This window comes from Coffea arabica, chromosome 3e (genome assembly GCF_036785885.1).
Source record: "Coffea arabica cultivar ET-39 chromosome 3e, Coffea Arabica ET-39 HiFi, whole genome shotgun sequence".
In the NCBI taxonomy this organism is placed as follows: Eukaryota; Viridiplantae; Streptophyta; class Magnoliopsida; order Gentianales; family Rubiaceae; genus Coffea; species Coffea arabica.
Genome location: NC_092315.1, coordinates 20,613,408 through 20,635,654, shown reverse-complemented (window position 1 = coordinate 20,635,654; position 22,247 = coordinate 20,613,408).

Genomic DNA, 22,247 nt, shown 5'->3' with positions numbered 1-22,247 from the left:
ATGAATCAATAATCAAATGTACGTTTATTACTCTCGTGAGCCAGTGAAATCATTGTACTTAGTATCCAACGCTCAAATTGATCAGTTAACAGTGGAACAATGATAGGGAGCCATTGGTGCTCCAGATAAACAGTAAACAGTGGTGGAGACGTTGGTTTTAAGCACAAAACTTTCCAAGAACTCATTGAAGCCAAATCATGTCATGAACACACATGCAAGCACACATGATATGCAATCAAGTCAATAATGCAAGAAACGGTTCATAAGTAGCTTTGGAAATAGTTTAGGGTCACTCACCAACCACGGCTCATAATCCTCTTCCATTATAGATGGATCGAACTCAAGCCCTTCAACTCAAATTCAAAGCAACCAAACACTCTCAAAGAGCGGATAGCATTTCCCCTTAAATTCTTCATTTCCATCCTACAATAATAACATCAAATTACATTTTACCAACCACAATTGCACATACGGTTCGTAAACAATAAAACACGTCCAATTAGGGCCACAATACCCTTCAATCAAAACCAATTAGAAGCTTAAGAGCTAACCATAAGAAAATCCCCAAATTAAACCCTAAAACCGGAAATTTCCGCACAAACCAGAAGTTTTCTGTAAACAATCGCAATTAACGTATACAAGCTCCATTTTATACCACAACAAGCTATCATTCCATGACCAACATACCATAATCATATAAAATCAGAAAATTCCCCAATAAATCAGAAATTGGACCAACTCTACTTAAAATCATAAAATCATCCACAATACAACATATTTAACCATTATAAACCACTAATATACCATTATTAAAACAAAAAGGAAACTTTCTTATCAACTCACCTTATAACTCAAGAAAGATAGCACCTTAAAACTTCCCTTTCCAAGACAACTCCACCAACCTCTTTAAACCTCCTTAGTACACACTTGTATGGAGTATTTTCCAAAACCATCGGTGAAATCTCAAGATTCGAGCAAAGATTGAAGTTAAGAAAATAAGGAACTTTCTCTCTTCTCTCTATGATGCACGGCTGAGCAAGGGGAAGAAATGAAGATATTTTGGGCCAAAAGCAATATAAGCAGGAAGAAAATCAGCTGATCAAAGTTGATGGCCGACATGCCACGTCACAATCCGACCGGAATCTGGTCAGATTTCCGGGTGGATTCTTGGCCGGATTCAAGGCAGTGGCAAAAATCATTTTTTTTTCAAAATTCCAAGGTAATCCTACCAGGTATCCGGCCAAAAACTGACCGGATTTTCGGCCGGATTCGCCAAAAACAAAGCGAACCAGAATTTTTTTCTTTTTCTTCTTCCGAGCGTCACAGAATAAGTATGATAACTTATCGGCTTAATTCTCACAAGTGTTGTTACATATAATATAACATGTCCCCAAACAGATGAAGGAAGTTTAGACCTCATTAACAATGGTCTAGCAATTAATTGTAACCATTTTATAAATGATTCGGTTAGACCATTTTGTGTGTGAACATAAATTACAAGATATTCAACAGTTATTCTAATGGACATACAATAATTGTCAAAAGCATGTGACGAATATTCACCAGCATTATTTAGATGAATTTGCTTTATTGAATAATCTAGAAATTGTGTTTGCAATTTAATTATTTGAGCAAGTAATCTTGCAAACGTCAGGTTGCGAGTCGATAATATACATACATGTGACCATCTAGTTGATGCATCAATGAGCATCATAAAATATCGAAATGGTCCACATGGTAGATCTACAGGTCCATATATATCACCATGAATTCGTTCTAGAAATGTAGGGAATTCAGTCCCAACTTTACTTGGTGATGGTTTAATAATTAATTTTTCTTGGAAACAAACAACACAAGAGAATTCATTTGTTTTTAATATCTTTTGATTTTTCAATGAGTGACCATGTGAATTCTCGATTATTCGTCTCATCATTATAGATTCAAGATGTCTGAGACGATCATGCCAAATCATAAAATTATTAGGATGAGTAGACTTCTGGTCTACTAGGTGATAAATTTCAACTGCACTAATTTGTACATAATATAGGCAAGAAGAAAAAGAGGGTAATTTTTCTACTTCGCATTTCTGCCCAGAAATGATACTTGTGATTAATAAAAATTCTTCATTTGTCTCAGGCATTGTTTTGATATGATATCCATTTTCATGAATATCTTTAAAACTCAATAAATTTCTTCGAGACTTGGGAGAAAATAGTGCATTATTTACGATAATTTTAGTTCTTTCAGGGAGAAATAGAGTGGCTCTTCCAGAATTTTCAATCAATTTTGCAGTACCACTAATGGTATTAACATTTGTCTCTCCCATTTTCAAATAAAAAAAATATTTTTTAGTTTTCAATATAGTGTGCATAGTAACACTATCAATGAGACAAATATCATTATCAAAATTATTTAATCCCAAATATTTAACATCCATTTCTTCTTCAAGAAGAAAATTTCAAACCAAAATAAATATTAATAAAAATATAAAAATAAATATTAAATAGAAAGAAAATTACATGAAAAATATAAAACATCATAAAATATCTAAATAATCATGGGGTATTTGTTGACATCTACAGGATGCTCAAAAAAATCAGCTGCATCGAGGTGTGTCGTATCAGTATCATTACCATCATCATAATCATTCTTTTGATCAATGAAATTTATCTCAACACCTTTGTTTTTCTTTTCCAATAACTCTTGATAGAAGTCAACAAGATGATCAGCCATCAACAGGTATGGGACCAATGACCTTCCATACCACACCAGTAGCATTTTTCTTCATAAACTTTCTTTTCTCCAATTTTCTGATCGTAGTTATTATTCCTCTTTTCGGAAATATTTTATTGTTTGTCATTGTTATAATTTTCACGATGCACAAATCTACTACGATCGCGTTTACGGCCATGGACACGTCGACAACCACCTCTACTGCCACGTCCACGACCTCGACCAGAATTTTGAAATTGAGTTGCATTCGCTTCAGGGAATGGACTTGCACCAGTTCATCGGGGCTCATGATTTTTCAGCAATAATTCATTATTTTGTTCAGCCAAGAGAAGATATGCAATAAGGTCAGAATATTTTTTAAATTCCTTCTCTCGATATTGCTGCTGTAGGAGTATGTTAGAGACATGAAAAGTAGAAAATATTTTCTCTAACATATCTTCATTGGTGACTTTTTCACCACATAAGGATAATTGAGAAGTAATTCTGAATATGGCTGAATTATATTCATTGACAGATTTAAAATCTTGTAGTCGTAAGTGAAGCCAATCATATCGGGCTTTTGGAAGAACGACCAACTTCAGGTGGTTGAATTTTTCTTTCAAATCTCTCCAAAGGACAAGATGATCTTTGACAGTAAGATACTTTATTTTTAATCCTTTATCAAAATGATGACGAAGGAAAATCATAGTTTGGCACAGTCTTGGTTTGAAGATTCATTCTTTTCAACAATAGTATTACCAAAATCCATTGCCTCAAGATGAATTTCAACATCCAACACCCATGATAAATATTTTTTTTCAAAAATATCAGGAAGTACGAAGTCTTGTTTTGTAAGGTTAGTCATAAGGAATTAAAATAAGTTTGTGGGTTATAAATTTTACCACAATAAGTAGACAGAAGTTGTCAAAAAAAAAAAACACGGGCAGGATTTCGGCAGAATCTCGTATTTCACTTTTACTCAAGGTAGAGGCTCGGTTTTCACTTTTTTGCTCAAAAGTAGAAACTCGTGCTGATAACGTGTTATAAAACTAATAAAATGAACTACTATAATAGGAATTGAAATATTAGAGAAAAAAGTAGAGAAATGGAGAATGATTTTCTTATTATTCCAACTAATCAAAAAGTACACCCAAAAGGTGCCAAGGTACCTCTATATATAGGTACTATAAAATTAAAGGTACATCAATTCTATTAAACACTCATTACTACAAGAACATGAATAGTTATGTGAAATGGTTCATCCAATACATGAATAACTCTTATGGATTGAAACCGTTCATCCAATGTCATTCCTTTATATAATGTAGTAATGAATTATGAATTTATCCTCTTGGGAGCGATGAATTATGAATTGATTCTCTTGATAATACAAATGGACATCCACACACTTTTAGTTGTTTCATAACAGTGGTATTAATGTGTCCTTTATGACCTTTTTCTTGCAAATAGTTTTACCTCATTAACATCTAATTGAAGATTGGGCATATGACCAACACACCAACCTTGGATTGATCAACATAGGAGACAAAATAAGGGTGCTTCAAGGGCAAATAATTTTATTATTTCATCTAATTTTAACCTTGAAATAATAGATGAGTGGTCAAAAATTAACGATTGGAATAATTTAGAAGCTTCTTTGGTAATTTACTCTGTTATATTATTATAAGCTATGAATATATTGTTTATATCAAAATAAGAATGTTCTTTGTTCTAACCTACCCAAGAAAAAAACACAAATTTCTCGTATAATGAAACTAGTGTTGCAAATAAACATCATCTAAAACATTTCCCATTGTTAGAGGGGTAAAATGGAGTTTCAATTCTAGTAGATAAACTTACTATATTGGTTTCAGAACCTCATTTCTTGCCTTAAAAAGGATAGGTCAAATGCTACAGCACAAAATATAAAAATTTAATAGGTTTTTAAATTGGTCAAAACAAGACAAAATGGAAGTTGAGAGATTAAGTGCAATTTATTCTAATAGAAAAACTTGTCCCAAATGCATAACCACTAAAGTGGAAGGTTTTTACTTATAAAGTTGCAAATTGATTTTAAACTCTATGGCTATTCTTTGTTCTCCTGGTTTTCTTCTACTCGCATTCAGGGGGGCCACTTGTTTTTCCCCTGCTCTTTGTTTGAATTTTTCAATGAGTAAGCTATTTCTTCAAGCTTCAATGGCATTTGGGGGTCCTGGGGCTAGTCAGATAAGTAATATTCAGCCATGTTCTAAATGAAAATTTGAGGTTGTGATTTCAACGAAATGCCTAACAGGATCAAACAATTGGAAAGAAATACTGTTTAAAACAATAAAAATTTAATATCAAGATTTAGCATAGTAAAAAGCCTGGATATGAAAAACAAAAATGAACAGGCCGCACATTAGGATTTAAAAAAATTCCAATGAAGACATGTTGCTTGGAAAAGACATAAAGTCAAAACGTCCAAAAAAAATAAAAACAACAAAAAGGAGGATCAATAAAAAGTGGATGGATACTTGGATAATCACCATTTAATTAAGGCAAAGTGATGATTTGGAGCAGTCAGATCAATATCAAATAATAGTTAACCCTTTTTTATTTTTTTTCTCCTTCTATTTGTGTTTTTCTATTTAGTCTCTTAGTAAGCAAACATTTCGTTCATTTTTAGGCAGTGTGCATTGGCATTTTCATAGGCACTGTGAATTTAGACTACGTATTTGTATTTATTTGCATATTGTTTATATATCGCAAATCTATAGTTTCCAAGATGACATAGGCATTTCAATATTGTTAATAATAATTAATGATATACCAGCATTTCTTTACGTCATCCTTATATATATATATATATATATATATATATATATATATATATATATATATATATATTTTATGAACAATGAACCAATGGAATAGTTTTTTTTTTTATAATTACATTGTTTATTTTGAGTTCCATCATATAAAAGATAAAAAATTGGATACACCACCAAATAATTGACTACATTAATATATGAGTATCTAATCACTTTTACTAATGAGTTCTTGGTCTTAGCTGTCGAGATCTCAAGATTTAGAAGCCTTGGGTTAAAAAAAAATGTATTTAATCACTTTTCTGAAGACATGTCAACAATAATAATTAAACAGTACTTTTTTTTAGGCCAATTATAGACCCAAACATGAAATCTAAATCCAAGGGCCATTCTAGCAGACTTGTCAACTGAGCCTTATGATTGTAATTTACAAACCCAGACAAAACAAATATTAAAATCAGAGGGTTGCACTTAATAGGTCCATTTACATTCTACACTGACGAAATCACAGGCCTCAGAATAGGAAATATACCAACCCAATTTGCGGATCATTAGTGCCTGACATACATGACAACAAAAACTAATAAAAATAGAACTTTACAATTTGTTTCCCCAGAACTTTTATGATATATTGACGTAAATAATATTTGTATATCTATAATAGGCACTACTAGTAATGGAACTTAATCAGTCAAGTAGCTTTAATCTATATTCTAGATTTCATATCTAGCAAATTAGTAATATTAAATCCAATATCCACAAACTTTACATCTAACGCGCAATATATGCACTTCAATATTTTCATATTTTGCCCCCGATAGTTTTAACTCTCAGTTAATGTGAAGCAGTGCTATATTTTTTTTATACGTTAACAATTAGACTTTTGTTATAAAGTGAAAATTAGTCTATTTAAAGTAGTAATCGTTCCCACCAAAATAGTGTTATTGCCACTTAAGTTTTTGATGAAGGATAAATTGGTCAATTCATCAATTATTTAGATGAAATTAATTTTCATGTTATTTTTAAGTTCACTAAGGGTGTAAAGTGCTTATTAAAATACTTTAGGTTGTAAAGTGTAATTAGTGTAATAATTCGTGGAGGTTTTCTGCATTTATTCCTATCCCTTTCAAGCAATCAATTATTCCAAGTCGATTCACACTTCGCAGGAAAAGTGTTAATGTAGCCAAATATCAATTAAAAATCGCAAACGTATGGATGCAATGAAATATAAATCACTATCCACCAATCTTTTCAAAATCTTCAACACTTGCTTGATGGAAAATAAAAGGACTACCCAATGGGTTTGGATTTTGAACCAAATTACCAATCTTGCTTGGTTGTTATCGCTTCTATGAGTTGTCACCTCGTGAAATTGGCTCAATCTCAAAGAATAACCAACATCAGTTACATCACAGGACAACGACTTGACTCAAGAGTCATGAAATTTTTCTTTTGAGAAATTAAAAGGAACCATCCAACAACGAGTTCGGACCAAATTGTCTATCTACCAGGGTTCACACCTTCATTTGAAATATTAAATGTTGTCGTTTAACAGCCAATCGTGTAGCACATTTTCGTGCATGCCTACTACAATAATTGAGGAGACAACTATGCACCAGGACATGCATGCTTACGAATTTTTTTGCAACAAAACAAGAAAAAAAAAGTGATTCGATTATACTTTTTTTAATGTAAGTGAAAGGTTTCGAACTCAAGATCTCTCATTTATATTTTCTTCTCTCATACCATCCGATTAATCCCTAACTTTAATTATTAATGTCAATTATAATTATTTTTTGCTTCTTTTATTTCAAAAGTGAACTCACTTGTAATTTACATTGGTCAGATGCCTTAGATGATTTGCATATTTGTTTGGCCATAAAGTGACAAAATTAAGAAGCAGAAGAAGAAACGGGAAAAACGATTGAAAGAATGATTCAATCGAGGTCAAAAACTCCGTTAAGTTTCTAAAGATAAGCTACAATGCTTTATTTGATGCAATCATATCATAAATGAAGATTGAGCTTTTCTGATTACCCCAAGCATCAATCTATGCAAAATGCAAGTTAAATATTCTTTGAGCCAAAAAAAATTAAGAGACATTTTGAGATGTTTATTCAGATGTACTTCTAAAATTTTTAGATTGATTGGTAACTGATAATATTTTACTAAGTTGAACTAGAAAATATATTGAGAAGGTCATTGGTAACTGGTGATCAACCTTTCCAACAATTGACTCTCAACTCATTGTTCCCTTATTGTCGTATGTAGAGCTTGTCTAATTACATTGAAAAATGGAATTTTGATATTAACTGAATGGAACTATGACCTTAAGGTTTGTATCACTTGTTTAGAAAAAAGTTTAGGCACTATGTTATCATTTTTACAGTAAAATCTGATGCAAGATTTTCCTATTTTAAAGATACTTTATTTTCATGCAATTGGAGGAATTTCAGCACAGAACAGGAAAAGAGAGAATACAGTTTGTAGGAAGTGGGAAAAAAGTTCAGGGCGGCTGCAGTGATAAAAGGGCAGCAATCATGCAACTTTTGAACCACGTTTCCCACGAAACATTGAACCTATAAGTAGAGAGGCTTTCTGATTTTTGCTCAATGCACATAAAACTTTTCATGAATCTTGAGTGAAAGCATCCCCCTCCCCCCACACCCCCAAAAAAAAAAAGAAGAAACCATCTCTGACGATCGAGTCTGTTAGCTAGTAACAACATAATCAAATTCACTCCATTCATTGTGCTATGGTTCACAATTGGTTTCGATTTCCATGTAAGAGCATATTCAAATGTAAACTGTTTTGAGAGCGAGCAAAAATCTCTCCACGAATTTAAGGAAGGTCTAATTGACAAATCAAATCATTTGACATCCTGGACAGGGGAAAATTGTTGCTCATGGGAAGGAGTTGGATGCAACAGGAACATTTGGCATGTGGTGAAACTTGATCTGCGTAATAATGCTACTTTTGATTCCAATCGATTTTGGTATGGGGACATGCAAAATTATGTCTCTATCTATGGTAAAACTTGTTTAGGAGCCCAGATAAGTCATTCGTTAGTGAAGTTGCAGCATTGGCATTACTTGGATTTAAGTTCAAATAATTTTGCAGGAATTCGGATCCCAGTATTTATAGGATCATTGAAAAACTTGAGATATCTCAACCTTTCTAGCGCAGGTTTCAATGGGACAATTCCTCCCCAATTTGGAAATCTCTCAGCCTTAGGCTATCTCGATCTTCGTAAAAAATTTGAAAGTTTTAGTGAAGAGGTAAATCATTATTATTTGTCCACGAAGAGTCTCTGGTGGATCACTAGCCTTTCTTCCTTGAAACATTTGGACCTCTCTAAAATGGATCTAGGAGAGGCTCGAGACTGGTTGCGAGCACTTAACAAACTTTACATCTCTTACCTCACTTGACCTCGAAGGCAATGAATTTAACTCCACAATCCCTCTCTAGTTGTTTAATTTAACTTCACTTGTTCATCTCAACCTTAATTTCAACCCTTTTTTTTTATTCAATAGTTCCTAATAACCTTCAGCATTGGACTTCACTAAGCTACCTTGATCTTAGCTACAATCAATTCAATATTTCACTGCCTGATCCACTTTTCACTTTGAACAATCTTGTCTATATGGACATCACTTTTAACCAAATCCAAGGCCCACTCCCCTTCGGCCTAGGCAACCTAACTTCTCTTTCCATACTGCATATGTGATGACCCCACCTCTCTCTAGGGCGTACCCAAGGTTTGGTGGACCGTCTGCCCAACTCTTATCAGAAGTCACTCACGTGCCACGAAATTTACAAGAAAATAACCTTAATATTAAGAGGGATAACAATTACAATCTGCAATGTATACACTCCTGGACCTCAAATGCCCATACAATCGATAAATACAGCCAAGTAATCAACCCAAGCAAGCCAGCTAGAAACCTACGGAGTGCTCATGCAAGCAACTAACAAAACTTAGACAAAATCGATGCCTTCTCCAATTTTGACTCTCATGTTCTCACCCTGTAAGGAAAACAAATTCATGGAATGAGCTAGAAGCCCAGTAAGGTTCCAAGAAAACAGGCAAGCGAACTAGCATACATGATACTATGCATAGGATATCAGGAAACAAGTCAAACTCAAGCAGACCGGGATATAAGGTATAGTAAAGCAAGTAGGTAGATCGGTCATGCAATAGTGTAAGGTTAAAAAAAAACACATTTATGCCAAAAGGATATAGGCTGCTCTGAGGAGCAAGTTCCACCGTAGCTTGTCTGGGATCCGTTGACTCTCCGTCAACCATGGCATTATAATATCCGTAGATCACCACTAAACGTCAATCTCTGTCTACCGATTATCCCCCTGCCAGGCCCAAACGCCAATCAAGTACCCATGGTTCGTTAGTCTCTCGACCAATCCCTTTACCAGCTCGATTCGACCAACTAGCCATGGGGTTGGGCTTATAGCCCCAAGTTTCAAGAATCAAGTATTCATGATATGGGTTAAAACTCCAAGTATTCAAGAATTCACGAGTGGAGTCATTGGTTATTATCCAACACTCACGTAGGTAATGATTGGAGCCGTTAGCTGTCACCTAACGCTTCGTATCAAGCAAGTCATGAGTTCAAGTCACGAGTTCAAGTCACGAGTAAATAGGTTAGGAAATTCTTCCTTTACCTCAAGGTTGCTCAACTTACCCGACTGCTCTAGGGCTGGTCTCGAGCAAGAGGTCCAACGAGGGCTCAGTTCAGCCGTTACCGACCTACATTCATGCATACGCATGAGTAACCCAAGTTCCAACTTACCCGACGTCTCGGATAAGTGTCCAAGGGCCCAGTTCAACTGCTGCAAGAAGAGATGCAGTCGGCCTACAAACATGCACAGGTACATGCAAGTCCGCATGCAAGAGTCAAGTATTTCAAGTTCACGGAGTCGAGTGTAATTAAGGACACACTTGCCTAGACAAGATTAAGTCACATGTCACATGTATATCAAATTACTTGTTCATGCATAAACAAGATGTCAAGTGTTTAGTTAAGTTAGGTCGAGTGCGATAAAGTACACACTCACCTATGGAGTAACAATTCAAGTGCCGAGCAATTTCTAGCAACAAGTCATATTTAGTTAGGCAACATGGAACATGCAATTGGAACACTCACCACGGCAACAAGCTTAAGTGTTTGCCTTAAGAGCACTTCCGGCCTTACCTTCAAGTCCTAAAATCAAGTATGTTAAGTGCCATGAGATCCACTACTCCAAGCTACAATATTCAAAGGAAAACACTTCCAAACCAACCAAGTTATCTCAACTCCAATCATAAAACCAAGCTCAGCTTTTGAAGAACAGAATTTTCTCTAGTTTTACGCGATGCTATTTGAAAAATCATATCTCAGGCTTCTTGAATTCAAAATTTATAAACTTTATACCGTTGGAAAATAGACTCAAAGGATTACAATTTTCCAGAAGGTACATTTGTAAGATTCTGTCCACAAATCAGTCAAATTCCAGTCTCAAGTTGCTACTTCGTTCGGTAGAAAAAAACAACAGGTGTGAAAATTCAGTCAACTTTGGAAAATCGTAGATATTCATAGGAATTGAGAACAATTCTGAAATTTTTGTGGTGTAAAGTATTCTGAATCTAGTTTCAAACACAATAAGCAGAACTCAAATTGGATTTTTCTATACGAAGTTATAGCAATTTTCCCAAAACTACGCAGAGCTCTCTGCGGAAATTTCCAGCAAGCCAAAGAATGTTTTTTCCAAACTCTCCTCTAGCCAAACTCCCCAACTTTCTTTCATGTTTATATAACAAATCCACAAATTAAACTAACCAACATGTTATAAGGCATATAGCGTTAATTTCTAACAGAGAAATCGCTTACAAAACTAACTATGTCAAGGCTGGAAATTTTTGCCCTAAGCTAGAATTACAACCAAAGTTGGAAAATTCTATAGCAAAGCTAAAAATTCATACTAAAGCTGGAAATTCCCATGTCAAGACCTAAAAGGCATACAAAGCTGAAAATTACATTCCAAGGCCGAAAATTAGCATAACAAGGCTGAAAATTGACTGCTAGAGCTGGACATTCGTATAACAAAGCTAAAAATGCATCTCCAACAAGATATCCAAACCCACAAGTCATATCAAAGCTAGAAGTTTTCATCTCAAGGCTGAAAAATTATAACTCAAAGCTGAAAAATTCAATCAACCTCACAAAACCATGAAATTTTTCTCAAACCTTCCATATTCAAGTCATATATCCATCAGAAAAGAAAGAAAAGAAAGAAAAGAAGGTTTCTTAACTTGATGCCTGCAAACCCTAGGAAGAAATGCAACCAAGAGCTTCCTTTTTCCCCAAATCTCTCCACAAGAGCCTTTCTTCCTTCCTTGTTACAACTTTCTATGGATTGAAATAAGATTCTAGGATAAATTTTTCAAGGATTCAAGCAAGGGACCAAGTTGAAATTTTGGAGTTTTTCCCTCTCTTTTCTTGCTAGGAAGTTCGGCCAAGAAGTAGAAAGAAAGGAAGGGAATTTTGACCAAACTTCTAAGAGAAAGTTTAAGAGAAGTCTTGGTCAAAGTTCCATAGATGAGTAACACTTGGCAAGACAAGAAAGTGACACTTGGCAATGCAATGATTATTGTCTAATTAATGACCGAATTATCTTGGTTGGATAAGAAGCAAATTTGGTCTTAGTCAAAGTTAAGATTCTATGGTTTTATGACAAATGGTAAACCAAGAACTAATCCTTATCTAATTATCTTTCAAGTACTAGAATATCTAGCCAACTTCTAATTATCTCTTGACTCCTTATAAATAATATCCCTTTGCATCTAGCTCCTCCTAATCTTTCAAATTTATCAAGCACACTTACTAGTGGGTCCCACTTTCATAAATACACTAACTTATAGAAGACAAATAATAAAATCTTGTCTCACTTATAAAGTATCCAAGAAATAAAGGCAAATAAAATAAAGTAAAAGAAAATGTATCCAAGAAAATAAGATACAATAATATAAAATAAGTTTTCCAGTCCTCACAGCAGATGGGAACTAACGAGTTTGAAGGCAAAATCCCAAGTACGATTGGGCAACTTCGAGAACTCACCGAACTCAATCTCAATTTGAATGGGTTCAATGGTACCATTCCATCCTCTCTTTGGAGGCTGAGTGAGTTGAAATCCTTGGATCTATCTTATAATCCACTGAGTGGGGAGTTGCGTGACATTCACTTTGCCAAACTCACACAACTGAAAGAATTACGCTTATCCTCCACTCTACTTGCTCTGAATGTGAGTTCCTCATGGGTCCCACCATTCCAACTTCAATCTATGGGAATGGGTTCCATCAAGATAGGGCCCAAATTTCCAATCTGGTTTCAAACTCAGAAAACAAAATCTAGACATATAAAATGCAAGCATCTCAGATACTATTCCAGATTGGCTTGAGAGAGTGTGTCATGATATAAAAAATTTGGATTTCTCCAACTATCCCAAATATCGCAAAGTATTTTCTTCGGAGTCCAACAAATTCGAGGGGCCTTTGCAATTCTTACCAACAGGCATTTCTGAATTGCATCTTAAAAATAACTCATTGCAAGGGATTATTCTGCAGCCCGACATTAACAAGACATTGGATATTCTTCGAATAGTAGATCTCAGTGATAACCACTTCAACGGCAGCATCCCTGATTCTTTGTGCAGCTTACAAATGCTTGTTCTCCTGGATCTTTCTAACAACGAGCTCTCCGGAAGGATCCCTTCATGCATTGGTAAGCTTAAAACGTTGGGTGTGCTAAATCTAGCAAACAACAGTCTCTATAGGCACATTCCAATTTCATTGGGACATCTTAATGATCTCCAATCTTTGCACTTGAACCGAAACAAATTTACAGGGATGGTCCCAATCTCGTGCAGACATCTGAAAAATTTGTAGTATCTTGATCTTGGAAACAATGAGTTGGGAGCATTATACCAGCATGGATTGGCGAAGAACTACCCCTTCTGAAGATGTGACGCCCTATTTCTCCCTAAGACGAACCAAAGGATATCGGCGGAACGCCTGCCCAACTCTCGTCAGGACTCACTATGAGACAATTCAAACTTATGGATAACATTCAACAATAAGAGTCGAAACTACAAAGAAAAGGGTGCTTCTTTAATAAGTATTCAATTCTTACATTTCAAGATACCAAGTACATCACTTTCCCCAAAATATACAACTTTCAAAAGTCATCTAATCAATTACATTCAAAACCCTAATCAAAAGTACATCAAGTCGGCTCCTCCATAATTCCTTCCATTTTGGCTCTCGTTAAGGAAAACAAATCTAATGGGATGAGTTAATACTCAGTGAAGCCAAGAAAAGCATGCAAAACACATAGTCAAATAACAATAGCACTGATACGAGAATTAAAGCTATAACATTCAAGTAGTTCACAATTAACAATAAAACACACATGATAAGGATACGGGAGCTCTCAGGAGCTATATTCCACTTGCTCTGCCAATGCTCGATCCAATACCTCCATGAGTTGATACTCCATCAACTGGGTAGGTTATAAGTCCGTAGAACTCCACTTACTTCGCATTCCCGATTACCGTTACAGCCCCTGCTCCGGGCCTGCACTTCTTTTATATAAGGCGATACTACTCGAGTATGCCAATCGAGATCTCTCCAATAGATCAAGCTTATACAATTTTCTCATGGCTCACCAAGCTTCACAACCAAGCCCATGCCGGCTCGAGTCGTAAGGTCGGCCGATGAGTTTAGGCGTCCCCCACTATTATAAATTTAAGTCGAGGAGATTCACTCCAATCGACATTGATCCACCATAGTATAATTCACTATTGCAACACTTCACTTTATTCACTTAGCAATTCACTTCATACAATTCAAATATAATTCACTTAAGAGAGAGTGAGTGCGATAAGTATACACTCGACTCAACACTTTCAAAACACTCAATTAATGAGAACAATTAAGCACGTAGCAACACTTCATACACTTGACACTCACCAAGTCAAAAAGTGAGTAATTGAGCAAGTAAGCTTTTAGGCGTCCACTTTGAGATTCTCTTGAAAATCCCCTTGAGCGCCTGAGCAAATAACGAGTAACTTTTACTCACAACCATGCATCAATCAAGAAAGAATGTACACGGGTTTAGAATAAGTCAATGTCTTAAAAGTGAACTTTAATTGTTCAAAATAGAGATTCAAAACTGAGAACTCAAAGTCTCAAGAGAAACTTGCCTCTCCCTTGAAATCGGGTTTAAAACAGTTTATCAATACTGAGAGAGGGTGACAAGTTCTCAAAAATTGATTCCCTAAGAAATCATGAATTTTCAACTTTGCACGATAAACTTGGAAAAATTAAATATTGAGTTTGACACGTCTAAAAATGGAAAACTCTACACCGTTGGAAACTAGGTTCAGAGTACTTAAAGTTCCTAGAAGACACTTTTCTAAGATTTTACATGGAAAGCACTCATTTTTCCACTCAAAATTTCAGTTCCAATAGGACAGGTTTGAACCAGTCTTGGTTTTCCAGCAATCTTTGGAAATTCGGCATAATTCACAAAAAGTGAATCAGCCCTTGAAATTCGTAGCACAATAAGAGTTCCAAACAAGGTTTCAAACACGGTAAATGGAACTAAATTCGGAGTTTTGAGTATCAAGATATAGCAGTTCAAAGTCGGTCAATTTTCACTACTAGAACAGTGAATTTCCAGATTTGAAAAGCAATCTTTGGAGCATCATTTGGATATCGAAATGGCCTTGAAATTACACCAAATTTGGTACACTTAAACTTCCATATGTGGAATACCTCTACATTAAATTTTACACAAAAAATCACGTGGGAAGGCAGTTAACAAAACTACCAAAGTTTAGGAAATTCTCAAGGCTAATCTGTCACTTGCCCCTTTCTTTCCTTTCAAAAGTTTGGCACAATGAAATCAACCCCAATTCAATCCATTTTTTAAACCAAGGTCCTATAAACATTTAATAAGAAATTGATAAGCAATTGACATCAAAATATTTGAAACAAAACATCCCAAAACAACTCTGACTATTCGGCTAGCAAGAAAGGGAAAACTTTCCAGTTTTCCAGCTTTTTGCACTTTCAAAATCAGACCACATCTCAGTCAACACAAACTCAAATTGGGAATGGTTGGTGGCATTGGAAACTAGGTTCAAAATGCCACATTTCATCAGAAAGAGTCATTTCCAAAATCAGTTCACAAGTAAGAGAAAATCAAGCCACAAGATGCAGCTTCTCCATTCCTCTCGGACAGGTAGTCACAACAGGGCAGTCAATTTTGTCGAATCACTACGGATGACTCAAAATGAACTAGCGGGTAATTTTATACCGTTGGAAAGATATGAATGTCTAGTTTTGAATGCCGCTAACGGCACTCAATTTTGACTGTACAACAGCACTCAATTTTGACTTTTGTACAAAGAGATACGTTCAAACAAAGAGGTATTGTTCGGCTGCCCAGATTACCATTTCCAGATTTCTTTCAATTTCAAAAACCCTAGTTTTGAGCAACCAATGGAAACGATTTTTGGTAGACACCTTGTACACACAATATACAACATATATCACTCAATTTCACAGCCAAACAACCAACAAAAATTTGAAATACAAGCAAGATAACCACAGGACAGTTTCGGCCAGCTCTCATGCACAGCTTGTCCTCGATTTTTCCTTCACTTTCTAACCGTATTCATCTCAAATAACACATAAACAACCTCAATCAACTAATTACACCTCAAGTCAGCTACCTATAATCTACCTCAAGACCGCTAGCCTAAAGATTAAAGCAAGATAAAATGGGTTTCCTCAAGTCCTCTACCTATTTCTTGTTTAGGGTTGTAAACCCATGCATTCTAAGCTTGATTCTTGAAGAAAAATGGAGAGATTGCAAGAGTTGAAGTTTACCTCTTGAACCCTAGATGGCACCAGAAATTTCCACCAAAACTCCCCAAGAAATTCCACGAGATGATGTCTTTCTCCAACCTAGAGTTGATCTCCAAGAGATTTTGAAGTTGGGTGCAAATTTGGAAGTGAAATGGAACAAGATAAAGTAAGATGAAGTGAAGCTTTCTTCCTCCCTTTCCTTGGGTGTTCGGCCGAGACTATGGAGAAGAGAGAGAGTGTGTTTTGTGGTTTGAATGTTGGTGGATGAAGTGTGTTAAGGAAGCTAAGTTCAAGGTGCAATAAGTCGACTTTGAATAGTGCTCAAATAGAGAGGTGCACTACCACTTTTCTCTCTTGTTTATTGCACTACTGCACTAATCCTCCAATATAACTCCTTTAACACTATAATTATTCACTCTTAGTAGTCTAGTATAAATTTCTCAAATCTCCACTTAGCCGTTTTGACGCGAAATATGCGAACTTTCGATTCACGCACGATAAAGCGAAATTTAAAAGAAATTCATATAACGATAATATAATTAACTAATACTAGGGTAAATAATTATAAAAATAACTATTTTAAGAATAAAAACATGAGTCCTCACAGAAGAACCTTGTGCTTGTGCTTGAATCTAATAATTTCCATGGTGACATTTCCATGTGCCTCTGCAAATTATCATTCCTTCAGGTTTTCAATTTGAAAGACAACAACTTAACTGGCCATATACCTCGCTGTTTTAACAACTTTACAGCTACGACATTGACAGAATTGGACTCTATAGGTATTTACGTCCTGAATTCAAGTTATTTTGCAGTTGACGACAGTGAAGAACTCTCACTTTTCATCAAAGGTGGAATGTTGAACTACACATCAAGCAATGTGCCATATGTTAGATTCATGGGGCTCTCGGGAAATAAACTAAGTGGGGAAATACCTGTCGAGTTAATGTCTCTTGTTGGATTGCTGGGTTTGGATTTATCTAGAAACCATCTAAGTGGAAGAATCCCAGAAAACATTGGGAACTTGAACCAACTTGAGTCTCTAGATTTATCCAAAAATGACCTTTCTGGTCCAATTCCTCAAAGTTTGTCGGAACTTAAATTCTCTGGGCTGGCTGAACTTGTCGTTCAACAAGCTAACCGGTCGAATTCCATCCGGACGTCATCTGCAGACATTAGACGACCCAACCATTTACATGGGAAACAGTGGACTTTGTGGTGAACCGCTAGACAAAAGCTGCCCCGATGAATCTGATGGTAAATCAAATGCCGGAGAATCGAGTGATCATGAGGATGGCAAGGAGTCTTATTTTTATTGGTTTTATGCTGGTTTGGGACCTGGTTTTGGTGTTGGACTCTTGGGATTCTTCAGTGTCCTATGTTTTAAAAAGTCATGGCGCTATGCATACTTCGGATTTCTGGAGAACTTGTTCAATAAAGTGTGGGTAGATATTGCATTGCTTATTGAGTGATTTTACGTGTATCATCAATTATAGTTGTAATGTCGTGGTACTTCATCTTATTGTAAAATAATAAAGTATAAATAAGACCTTTCTGACATCCCTTCAGGTCATGATTGAAGCATAACATGTCGGTCATTTAGTTATCATTTCTCTCCACAATTAGAACTACGCATTGGAGTGAAAGTAGAGTGAAATTTTCATAATTACAACTGACCATTGAAGGGAAAGTTCAATACCACATAATGTTCATGTAGACCTTTTGAGTTCTGCTGTAAGTATTGTATAAATAAATTTGCACTAGTTATTCTAAATTACGGTCCTAATATATTAGTGTTGTCAGGAAAGAAACATACATGCACAGTAGAAATTCAAAATATTATTTATCTCAATTTTTTGTGCATTTCTACATGGAGATCATAACTTTTGGTGCAAAATCCTTTTCCATTTAAAATTATCAAAATATCTAGCATTTGCTGGTGATCTACACAACCTCTTCATAAGATTTTATTATGATAAAATCATTAAATTTGATAAATACTAGCTCTCCCCATGAGTAAAGCTCACAAGTTAATGAAATAGGAGGGATGAGAGATGACTTCCTTAGGGAGAGAGATGAATTTCTCTCTATGTTGGCCGAATTCTCCACCTTGTTTTTTTTTCTTGATTTTCACAAAATCTCTCTAAAAATTAATTGAAAATTATGTCTTGCAAAGTTGGTCTAAGAGGTCTTTATATTGGCAATAAATAAATCCAATTCCTATGGGATCCACTTGAGTGGTTTCCTTAAGAAGTAGGATTCCTATCTTCCAGATATCCTAAAAGACTTTCATATTTGTACAATAACTCCTTCATATTTAAGTTATACTACTCTTGAAATCTTTTAGATAACTCTTTTCTTAGAAGATTACCTTATTTGCATAGAAGCAGTGTTGTTAGACCCGGACTAGACCGGTCCGTTCGATCTGTCCGACTGTGAACCAGCTTCTTTTCGAATTGGTTTATAGTATAAAATCGTTTTAGTCAAAAATCAGTCAAAACCATAAAAAACTGGCTAAACCAGTGACTCGATTCGACTAGTTGACCCAATTCTCAAACTTTTCTTTCTTCTTTTCCCCAAACATAATTTGAGTTACCTAAATTGTAACACTTTCATTTATTAATAGGAATAAGAAAATGTCAACTATTTAGTGTAAATATCAAAATCACTCGCTTTTCTAAATGATCTCTAAATCAAGATGTTTTTATCACTATGATCTCATTAATTTAGCATCAGTGATTCAAACTTGTATTAATTTGTTTTAATTTAGTTTTTCATGTAGTTTTGGAGAATGGACATATTTTAACCATAAATTTACATTTTTATGTATAATTATTAGGTGTATATTTGATTGCAAGTCTAATATTTTTGGAACATTTTTCATGATTGGTCAAATATAACCAAGAACTTAATTTTAATATTTCTGAAACTTATAAAAATATAAAATAATTATAACATCATGCTAACGTTAGTGTATTTTTTAGAACGGTTCTACCGATCCGACTAGTTGACCCCTGACTGAATAGTTTAACCGAGTCACCATTTGGTTCGAGTTTAACAACATTGCATCGAAGTTCCTTACAAATTAAACTATAGGCAATACATTCTTATATTCATGTCCTACTTCAATTCCTTTTAATCCTATGAATGAAAATCTTAGTGTGAGTGACCCATTAGACTCCCAAATATGATTACAACATAACAAGTATTTGTTATAATTTTAAATAATTACGAGCCAAATAGTTTAAATACTTTTAATTTATCATTAATTGAAATAGTCAGCTAACTCATTCTTATAGATCGAGATTGCTATCTAGCAACAATCAAGTGATGAGAAGAGCCAAGTAGTTGACTTCATCTTTCCATGCACGTTTTCCATGTAACTATTATTACTCACCAAACTTATCTCTTAGTACTTTAGAATATAGAATACATTCCAACTCTGATATAACTATAACAATTTTTTACCAAAATTTTCCCATGAAGAAAACTTAAGACAACTTTCCAAAACCTTTTCACTTAGCACTAAGATTCTTTGAACCATACTTTAATGAGCAGCCACGAATAAGATAACTCCTCTATTATTAAGATAATATATTCTTATAAATTACTCACTATTCTTTCATGCTTACTACTCTTCCCAATCTCTAATAATATGAGTAGATCATTTATGAGTAATCCAACTAAGATGTTGTGGTACTCTTAAATTTAAGGATCACTTGTACTGCCGGCACTTAGACATTAAGCTATTGACACTCACAAAGTTATTTATATTATTTGGATCAAATTAATGAATTTGATCAACTAGCTAGTGAACTTGATTAAATATCAAGCATGCACACAGTAATTTAGATGTCGCCACGTTATTGTCTAAAGTAGTATTTTAAAAGGCATTATCGGGATTCGCTTTAGGGCATGTACACTTAAAACGCCTTAGAGCAATCAAGGGAGGCGGTAGTTTCGTTGTGGTATTGCCTGAACGATGCCTCCAAGACTCGGGCTTGCATGCCTAAATGGTCCATATAAAGTGGAAAATTTTGAGATTTGACATAAACCCTGTTTAGTAGAACAAGGAGAATAGAAGAAAAAGTGATCAAAAAACCTCGCCAACAATAGAATGGAGCTCTCCAGTGCTTCATTGTTTATTACCCCCTATATATACTATATTATTTTCGAAGCCCACTTAAAGAAGCACCGTTTCATGCTTCTTGCAATCATAATTTACCGTTAACATGTTTTGGATATCTACATTCTGAAATAGTCATATTATTGCTTAATGTTATATAGTTAGTTGATATTTTACCATTTTAATAATACTGCATATTTCTAGCATTTTATTAATTTCTAAATTATTAAAATTAAAATTCATGGGGCTTATGGCCTCAGGACTTTCACCACACCCGAAACAACTAGAAATCCCTGGCCAGCACCTCCACTTTTCGAAATTTTGGTCTAAAGAAATAGTTCCTAATTGTCAAGTTTAATCCTTGGCTTCTATATGGGATTTGAGACTGCTTATTCTTATTGTCATGGCAATAAGTAATCAAATATTTGGTATAACTTGGGTACGTTGCCTACAGTTAGGACCATCTTTACTGGTCTTGGGAATTAAATTCTAAACTAATTAGAATAGCATTTCATGATCAGCCTGGTGACAGTAAGGTAAATGAATCAAATTCTGATTCGGGTTCTCATTTTGATGTCATATAATTTACTAAATGGTTGACTTGTGATAATTTTAAAGTGCTAATCGGTTTGGTTGCGCAGAACAATCTGATATTGGTCTGGTTATGCAAATAGAAAGCCTCACAAGTTATTTGTTGGACTTGATTCATAAACAAATCAATATTGGTGGGCAATTAGGCTCTTTCCTTATGTATTGTAAAATACGATATGATCATTCCTTGTTTTGTTCTAGATGAACTATTATTGTGTAATTTGGCATCATTGTTTCAATTAAAAGGACACATGCAGTGGTTGCTTAACTTCGTTTTTGTTGGAACGTGTGCTTTATTCTGTCATTTTTCCTTTTTTTGTAGGAACCATTGGGGGCTGATCGCAAATGCATTTGAAGAAGTTGAATATCATGATTGACTTGTGAATTAAAGGTGGATGCCAGTGGTATGGGCACATCATTTTTTGCAAAAATCACTTGGTAACTCTGTGTATTTCTATTTCAAATGAGGGAATCATTAGGGTTTGTTGGTGGCCAGGGAGGGGTCTGAGGGTCTTATCCGCTATTAGGTTCAGAGTTCGAATCCTTTACCTAGCTATTAGGGAAGGCTGTGGAGAGAGATGGGAGAGTAAAGAAAAAAAAATGAAGAAATCTGATTTTGGTCTCTAATGTTTAGATTGTGTGCAAACTAGTCCCGAATATTTTGACCAAAACAAATATGATTCCAAAGATAAAATTTAGAACCATTGATAAAAATTCAATAATGGCTAAGAGTTAAAGTCAGATTGTTGTTAGTCAATAGTTTTATATTTATATTTTTAGTCGCTAATTTTTTGAGATTGAATTGATACAGCCCCTAAGGCCCTAAGTTACAGAAAGTGATATTTTGGGTTTTAGGATGAAATGGGAAAATTAAATCAAAATATTTTTCAAATGTGTGCCAGAAATTCCAATAATAAAAAAATGACAAAGTTAATAATACTTCTTTTTTTATTTTTTTCTCTTTTTCATTTCATTTATTCATGCTACTAATTAGTCCTTTTTTTTCATTTCGTTTGCATAGTTGGTCCCAAATTTGGCATAATATATGTATGTGTTATTTTGCACTATATTGTATTAAAAA